The 8638-nt window shown below is 34.0% G+C and overlaps 1 long non-coding RNA gene across 2 annotated transcripts; it reads right to left on the reverse strand.

Annotated features, from left to right (window-relative positions):
• Nucleotides 1-1586: 1586 nt before the first annotated feature.
• On the reverse strand, nt 1587-4163 carry LOC139198447 (uncharacterized). 2 transcript variants are annotated; one of them, XR_011583974.1, is made up of 4 exons: nt 3920-4163; nt 3202-3325; nt 2257-2369; nt 1587-2155 (listed from the first exon to the last, which is right to left on the reverse strand). It is a non-coding gene; the product is annotated as an uncharacterized lncRNA (long non-coding RNA). The 2 variants fall into 2 exon arrangements; XR_011583975.1 differs by having other exon boundaries at nt 2016-2155; nt 2257-2346.
• Nucleotides 4164-8638: the final 4475 nt, after the last annotated feature.

The raw sequence follows: 8638 nt of genomic DNA on the forward strand, positions 1-8638 counted from the left end.
AATTATAGGGCTTATAACAAAGCTTTTTCTCATTAAAACTAAATCGGTATTTACATCTGAAGCAAGGCAGACTTTTATATATTTATGTACTTTCCTAAATGACACAATTAAGAATTACACTACATTCTAAACTAACACAGCTATAGTTTGAACAGACACCACATCAGTATGAATTTGCTGATGTGGCATCAGGCTATCTGCCCTCAATCTCATACTATAGGACTCTCTCTATCATGAGATTGTTTCTAAGATATATAAGAACTGTGGAGAATGTATTACTTGTCATAATGTATTCAAGTTGTTCAGAGAAAAAACGTGATGAACTCTTAGATCTTGACACTGAACTCTTTCGCAATTGAAATGCACATCAATCGTGTTTAGTATGACTATGGAACACTGGATTATGAGCCAGCAAGATGGAAGCTAGATAGCTAGGTTTCAAATCTTGAGTATTGTCGGTTAAAAAAAAATCTGGACAATATTTAACATTAATTGTAACCATTATACCAATCTATCAATAATTCATAACTCATGAGTAAAGTTCAACGAAGATTTGACTTTAACCATACAAAAAGGACTTATGTTTGAAATTTTACCAAGCCATTGAACTCCTAACTAGAATTTTTTAGCAACTAAACATGATATGCGCTCCTGGACTGTAGTAAAAAATGTATATGATAACGACCAACTTAAACTTATTTTGAGGACAGAGGTACATACATTCTTTCGTTCTTCACCAAAATGAAACAATGACCAGCACAAGAAAATCAATCAAAATATCATGAAATGATGAGTATAGTTCAATTAGAAATGTCCTTACCATATCTTCAATAGTGTGGGAATCAATTGTTTAACAGATATGCTATTGATTCCAAATCCACCAATTTTCACTAGTTGAATTGCTTGAGGACCCTATGAAGAGTAAAGCACGAAATATTTTTTATGTTCTAACAATAATGGATTTTTGTTGGAATCCCACATCGATGGGGGAAGTCAACGAAGGTGGCTTTAAATATGATCACTCTACTTTAACTAAGACCGATATCTTTTGTGGTAAAACCCCACACTTTACGGATTGGGCAAGTGGTAAAGTTGAGGACAATATCAATGTCGTTAGAATGGGCTCCTAAGTCCGTCTATCTAAAAAAAAAAATTCAACATGGTATCAGAGCCCAAGGTTATGGGCCCGTGCAAGCCAAAGGCTTGTCATCAAGAAGTGTGGGCTTGGAAACAAGCTTGGACTCTTAACATAGAGTCGACCTCTGAGTTGTTAAGAGGCACTTCCTGAAAAGATTGAAAACAAGTCTGGACTCCATTGAAGCCAACCTCTATGTTTCAATTGTCGATGTGTGGATCTCCACATGTGAACCACTAAATGGGATTACACGTGAGGGGGAGTGTTGGAATCTTACATCGGTGGGGGGAAGTCAACAAGGGTGGCTTTAAATATGATTACCTTACTCTAACTAATATTGAGGCCTTTTGTGGTAAGACATCATACCTGACGGATTGGGCATGTGGTAAAATTAGAGACAGTATTGGTGTCGTTAGAGTGGGCCCCCCGGGCCCGTCGATCTAAAAGAAGATTTTCAACAATTTTGAAAGATACAGATAATCATCAACATCGATCACATTAACCACACAACAAACAAGCAAATAGAACAAAAGATCAGATGGAGATACAGTCTCTTAATCTTTCCTAGGTATGTGGAGCTTTCCATTTTTGTTTACTTGGTGGGATTGCTGAAAAACGTCCCCAAACTTTCACTTCCGCTTCTCACATCAGTAAGTACTGATGGAACACCGCAGCAACATTATGCTCCGATCCCAGACAATAAAGTGGTCACCACGGACAATGTATGTGGTGGTTGTTAATCCCAGCGCATGCATGCAGTACTACAAAGTTCCAACCCTCAAGCTTGGATCTTGATGCCAGTACCATGTGATTGAGATGGTAAGCCATTTAGTACACGAGGAACACAACAAGCTCAATATGAGGCGACGCCAAAGCAACTTTTTCTCTTTTATTTGTACTTCGGAAAGATAAGGCTGAAGTCATCTTTAATTGGCTTACCAATCACATGAATTAAAAGGGTATTGTTCCTCCTAGCTAGACTTGTAAAAAAAAATGCTCATGTTGCTCAGATTAGTGAATCTGGACCACAAAATTTAACAAAAAAACAGCATGAGCAAGATCTGTATGTACATTCTCCTAACATTAGAATCTTATGAACACCATCAAAAGCCTAACAGTACCTCACATTCACATGCAAGTTAGTTATATCCCGTACCGATTTGACATATAACTTCCATGCACATTTGCTGGAATAATTTGTTGACTTATGCCTTCATAACATCGAAGAAACGTACTGAGAATGGGATGTGGTTAGTGTTTTATATGTAGAACCTATATAGAATAATATTTTGTTCTTGTGGCCACACACAAGTCTACATGCTAGATACATGAAAAACCAAATACAATGAGTTAGATGTTAAAAATTAATTGCATTGCATGGATATCAACTTACAGGAATGTCGATGGAAAAAGGAAGAAGGACCACAAAATGTCTAGATTCTATAGATACATGAAAAAGTAATAGCGAAAAAAATATCTAAACAAATGTCATGAGAAATTACAACAAACAGTCACACAAATTAACTAACTAAATGGTTACTATTTTACAATCGTAACCAGTAACCATTCAAGAAATAATACAATTTTGGGCATGAATCAATGTTAAGCAACAAAAAATGGCTTCAATTGTATAGCAACTTCAAACTCAAAGTGAAATTTGATGCTATAAGGAATACTTGACATGTAATTCTAAAATTAATATAAGATCAATCCATGCTTGAAAACTTACTAGTCTATCACAGTCATTATTGTTTGCTAACAGCGCATTCCATTTTGAAAAGAAAAAAAAAACCAGTTTGTGGACATATATGTATGAAATAAATTTCACTGCAAGATAAAAGCACATATTGAAACTATTCATGTTACTGCAGTATATATAAAGTTCCATTATTTAATTGGGTTAGAAATACTTACCAGCAGCGTCTAATTAGAGACACAAGTCTAAAAATAAAATCCAAATAAATATATGTATGCCATAGATCATATAGATGAAAATATATACATAAATTCGGTGCAAGAAATGAACCACCAGATCAATTTTGATCATTCGGAAAGCAAATTCATACCTGATAAGTTTTCATCTGATGAAACTTGAAAGATACAGCTCCATACACAAGCCCAAAAAAAGGAAAAAAATAAACCTTACAACTTGACAATGGGTGGACAGTTATATCAATCCATAAGCCTTATCTGCAAAATCAACCAGACAAACAAGAGACAGATAACAAAACCATGTTCATTTTATCTCCGATCATCACATTAAATCACAATAGAATTATAAGAACTATATGCATTCACTGATGATAATTTCAAAGATAATGGGTTTGAAATTAACTAACTAGCTAGTTTAAAATAAATTTTTGTAATCAATAGGACGAAATCAACCCTACTCAGGCTGCTAAATAGGGTTCTACAGAAATCCATTAATTAAACCAAAGAACAATAAAGTCCAAACAAAGAACCATTTTTCAAGTTAGAATCGCACGCGTATGGATTTAAAAAGGATCAAAATTACCAATTTTTGGACTAGATCAGGGTTTCAAGATGACGAGTGAGGAAGGGAGGGAAAGAAAGGGAGGACCATACTAATACCAGAGAGCGTGAATGATGGTCCCGTACTAATGCTATGCTTGATAACCTGGTTTTTTGCCGCTAATTTCGCACAGTAAACAGATACATCCACCTTCTTATATATAAAACAATATCAAAAGTCACGCTCTCATTTCACCAGTTTCTGATAAGATAACATAAAATAATTGATATAATATACATATAATCACTTACCGATTTCAAGAGAGTAACAGGAGCATGCTCTCTTAGCTACGCTAGGCTTAGGGATTCAGTTTACATTCAAGTCGGAATCCCCTTTTGAGCAGTTAATTAAGCACCATAAATAAAAGATTTTGAGAGAGAGAGAAGAGAGGGGAACTGGTGAAATAAAATAAAGAGAAAGACCAGAAGAAGGATGGGGATGAGAAGGAAAAAATGAAGAACTTAATATTAATCCGGCGGTGGAAATGGGGAAGCTGACAGAAAGAGACATGAGCACGCAAAAGCAATGGCATACGCTTTATGGCAAAGTGCCTCTATGTGCTCACTCTCTTCTGTCAATTTCTACCCTAAGTCCCAACCAAATTAACACTCACCACAATAATATAACTACCCAATTGCCAATTTCTTTTGATTAATAAGAAGAAAAAGTTTGTGAAGAAAGCAGAACTTGAAAGCAAGAAAGTAATAAAAAGACTGATTGAAACGAGTCAGATCTGAGAACCCAGAAAGAAAGAAAAATAAAAACCCATATAAGGAAAGGTACCAAAATGTCAGAAAAATCTACGAGTAATACTATTTTTGTGTAAAATAAATTTAGGGTTTCGCTCAATGGCAAAAAAGAAAGACAAAACGAAGAAAAAATAGGAACAACCTCCACAAACCCCAATACCAAAAGAAGCTGTACTGCTGCTATGTACTACCCTCTCTCTCTCTCTGTCTCTGTGTTACTGTCTGTCTCTCTCTCTTCATTGACTGCTCTTATTTACGATCTTATCTCCTCCCTGCCTTTCTTTTTCTCTCTCTATCATGCAGAACGGGACGTACAGGTGTCCGTAACACGTAGCCAGAGAAGTGACCTGAGGGAATCCACAGTGCGGGAACGGCGAAACCCAGACCGGTCAAATAAGAGAAGTCCTCATGATTTTGATGTTTTTTAAAGGTTTGTGGTGGGAGGAGAGGAAGACAGAGGGATATGAGTTGATTGGTTTTTTGGGAAGACAATTCTATTTAGACAAATAAAGCTTTTTCGATAAAAAAGGAAAACAAAGTTTGAGATTAACCTAAAGATTAACCGAGAGACAGAGACGACTCTTGATTAGTATTTTGTGTGTGTTGAGACGAATAATTGGTTGGCTGAGATTGTTTCAGAGTACGTGTAACACGTGTTCTTTACAACACATAGGTAGAGTGAGAGTTTTCTGATTGCATCTGTCACACAGTTAATAATATGATATAAGATTGTCATGTAATATTTTTATCACGTATTATAGTATAATTGATATAGTTAATATTTTATTTTAAAAACTTAATTGAAATTTATCAAGTGTTGCCGATTCGCATAAATAAATATGAATTGGTAACACTTATGACAATTATCAACTATGTTGAAAAGAGTAATGCAATTGATAGAGATTAATGTCACTCCATGTAAGTCTCCCTCTTTTTCACACTTTGAGAAACGACAGTAGTAAGGGTGATGAAATACAGCAGACACCAAAACACAAAAGCCGAAAATAAAATACAGCAAGGAGACATGAATAAAACCAGACCTAGCTAGCGAAAACAATACAAGAAAAGCCGAAATGACTATTTAAGAAACCCCAATCAGTCTCTATTGCAAAAATTCGACATGAAATTAGGAGCTGGATCCCACCCAGAAAACCTTGATCATATAGCACCATGGTTTGACAATGCATCCGCTGCAATTAAGCAATGTAATGTGTATGAACTTTAGCACCTATCACTATTTGATATTGGTGTTAAAAAACCACCATGGTGTTCCACATATAGATACAAGTTCTCAATAAAAAGCTTTGATAGGGCAGTATAATTAAGCGACTGCTTAAAAAATTAGGATTTCTGTAGATTGGTTTAACCTCAAAGCTATCCTCTATCCTAGTGAGGCAATTTTACTGAAGTTGGTTAAAACACACTTAGGATTGATTTGGAACTGTTTTTTTTAAATATTTTTAAAATTAATTTTTAATAAAAATGCAAATGAACTATGTTTTTTCAAAAACATTTTCTCTAACTATTTTTAATCATTTTAAAGGATTTTTAAGGAAGCCCTTAATTGAAATGATTTGTAGCCATTGATTGATATGGCTTGGGGTTTTAGTATGAAACCAGCCGTATTCCCTGCCGTCAGATTGCAATGATCGTAGGGTGAGGTACTCTGGACGGGTGTCTTCTTGGAAGTTGGGGTGAGTGGCTGATAGGACTGCGCCATCGAGGGAGACAAGCTCTCTACCTTGGTGCTTTTCCCTTCTTTGACATCCCAACCGCCCAAATCCACCATTCACAGTAGCCCTTCCCGAGGGCAATATTGTCAAACAATTGCATAAAACCCTACCCTTCCTACTCCTTTGCTTTCTGGCTTCTGCTGTTTGCCGACACATTCTTAATCGTCAATGCCCTTAAGAACATCATCTCTAATGGTTGGGCTAAAAGTTAAATATTTTAATATGAAAAATTTAGCTTTTAGCTTAGAAATAGCTTTTCTGCTCCAACCGTTCTAATTTAAAATTTTAGCCCGAGATTATTAAAGAATGAACTTAGGCTATTTTTTTTGTTAAATTAAAAAAAAAATTAAAATAAATATGTAGATTATCGTAAATTAATTTTATGAACATTTTAATCTAAAAAAATTTTAATTCCGATAAATATTGAAAAGTTTAAATTCCGATTTCTGAGCTAAATTTTGGGGGGAATCTAGCCTTGATTTAGCATTTAGCATTTAGCCCAAAATTTCCTCTTGGGTTGGAATGGGTTTAAGGGGAAATTTTGGAGAGTAATTTGGTTTTTAGCCCACCATTGGAGTTGGTCTAACAATGAATAATTTCTATACTTTCTACATGCGATGGTAATTATTCATATTATAGATCACAATATAAAAAATAGTTTTTTTTTATTAGCACTTCATATAATGTTGAATACATCTCACATTAAAATTTAATATTAAATGACTTGTATGCCTTAATATGCAATGACTATTTCGACCTCATAAGATTATAAAAAAATTAAAATAATTCTAAGTACACCCCAAATAACTCATCCCAATATTATTTATCTTCTTTAACTCTCATAACCATTCACTCTCCATTGTACATAGAACAAAACCCTAATCAATAAAACTACAAAGACGTGACTGAAGAAATTACTCATAAGAGAATCTTAATCCAAAACCAAATACACTTCACATTGATAATTGATATTCAATCAATTAATCCCAACTTTTGTCCCCATTTTCATATTCCTACTTGGGCAGTTTCCATCTTTCTGAACCTAATTTCTTCAATCAAATCAATCTTCCATACAAAATCAAGTAACCCCTTAATTAGTCTTATTAATTGGTTGTTCGACTCAGAGAAGCAATACAAAGGCGCTCATTTGCAAGTCTTGTTTTAAGGATATATGGTTTCCACATATTTTCGAGGATAGCTCCAAAAGGTGGTCCCTTTCTTTTGCGTACACATCTTTTAGGTTTCGCAACATTGTCCTGCTTATCCTGGGTTGAAATCCGAACAAAAAGAAATGGAGGAATTGAAGCATTGGCCTTTCCTTTAAATGTTGTGACCTCAAGTTTTTAATCAAAGCAATGTTACTCTTTAATCAACATTTGGCGAGGCGTGGAAGAAGAAGAAGAATAATTGTGGCTGTTTCTTGATAGAGAAGGGGGGAGGGCTAAATTTTTTTTTTTCTTTTTTAAGATATGAAGAGTATGGGGTATATGTAGAAAATGTGGGGTGTATGTTGAGGTGTGGGGTGTGAGGGTATTATGGAAAATTAAGTGGGGTGTATTAAGATAAATTTTGATTAAAAAAGCAAATGTGGGGTGTATTAATTTTGTGGGATCATTCAACAATATGTGGGGTGTTGATAAAATAAGCCATAAAAAATCTCTTTTCAATAATAAAATTTAAAATCAGTTGGTCATTGAAATCAAGTGTATAAAAATATATAGCCAAAATTAATAGAAGTATCTGAATCATCTACCTAATTTGCTACAATTGATTCATTGAATTTTAATTGATTTTCTGTTAAAATAAATTTTACCGAGTGTTTTATAATATAAATTATTCAATCACAAGTAAAAAAATTTATGTATTGACCACGAACTATTTTGAGAAGGAGTTCCTCCATAATTTGTGGAGTCAAGCATCTTAGTTCTATACTTGAGGTTTTTAACTTTGAGATTCATAGTTAATTAAAGATGCATAAAATTAATAAAAGTATTTGAATTGTCTGCCTAATCTATTGCAATTGAATCGTTAAATTTTAATTGATTTTCTGTTAAAAAAAGGGTGATCTGCCCATTTAGCCCATGAACTATCACTCAATGAAAATTAGGTTCCTTAATTATTTTCGGTAAAATAAGTCTCTAAATTCATTAAAAATTGTTAATTCCATCCCTACTATTATATTCAAAACTATTTTATCCAATGTTTCGTTAATTTAAGTCACTTGACACACTTTAGAGTGTAATATCGTCATTTTCTCGCCTTTAAGCCCTTAACATTTCATATAGATTGTGAATCTACAACCAATTTAGCCTCCAAAGTTAACTCCAAACACTATTTCTTTATGAAAAATTACCAATCTACCCTCCAATGTGTATCACATGCAAGAAACATGATTCAAATTGACGAAAAATTGAATATAGTAACTTCGAATCTAATATTAGGGATGTAATTGGTAGATTTTTATAATTTAATAACTGATTTTTCTAAA

This window comes from Malus domestica, chromosome 08, assembly GCF_042453785.1.
Source record: "Malus domestica chromosome 08, GDT2T_hap1".
Classification (NCBI taxonomy): domain Eukaryota; kingdom Viridiplantae; phylum Streptophyta; class Magnoliopsida; order Rosales; family Rosaceae; genus Malus; species Malus domestica.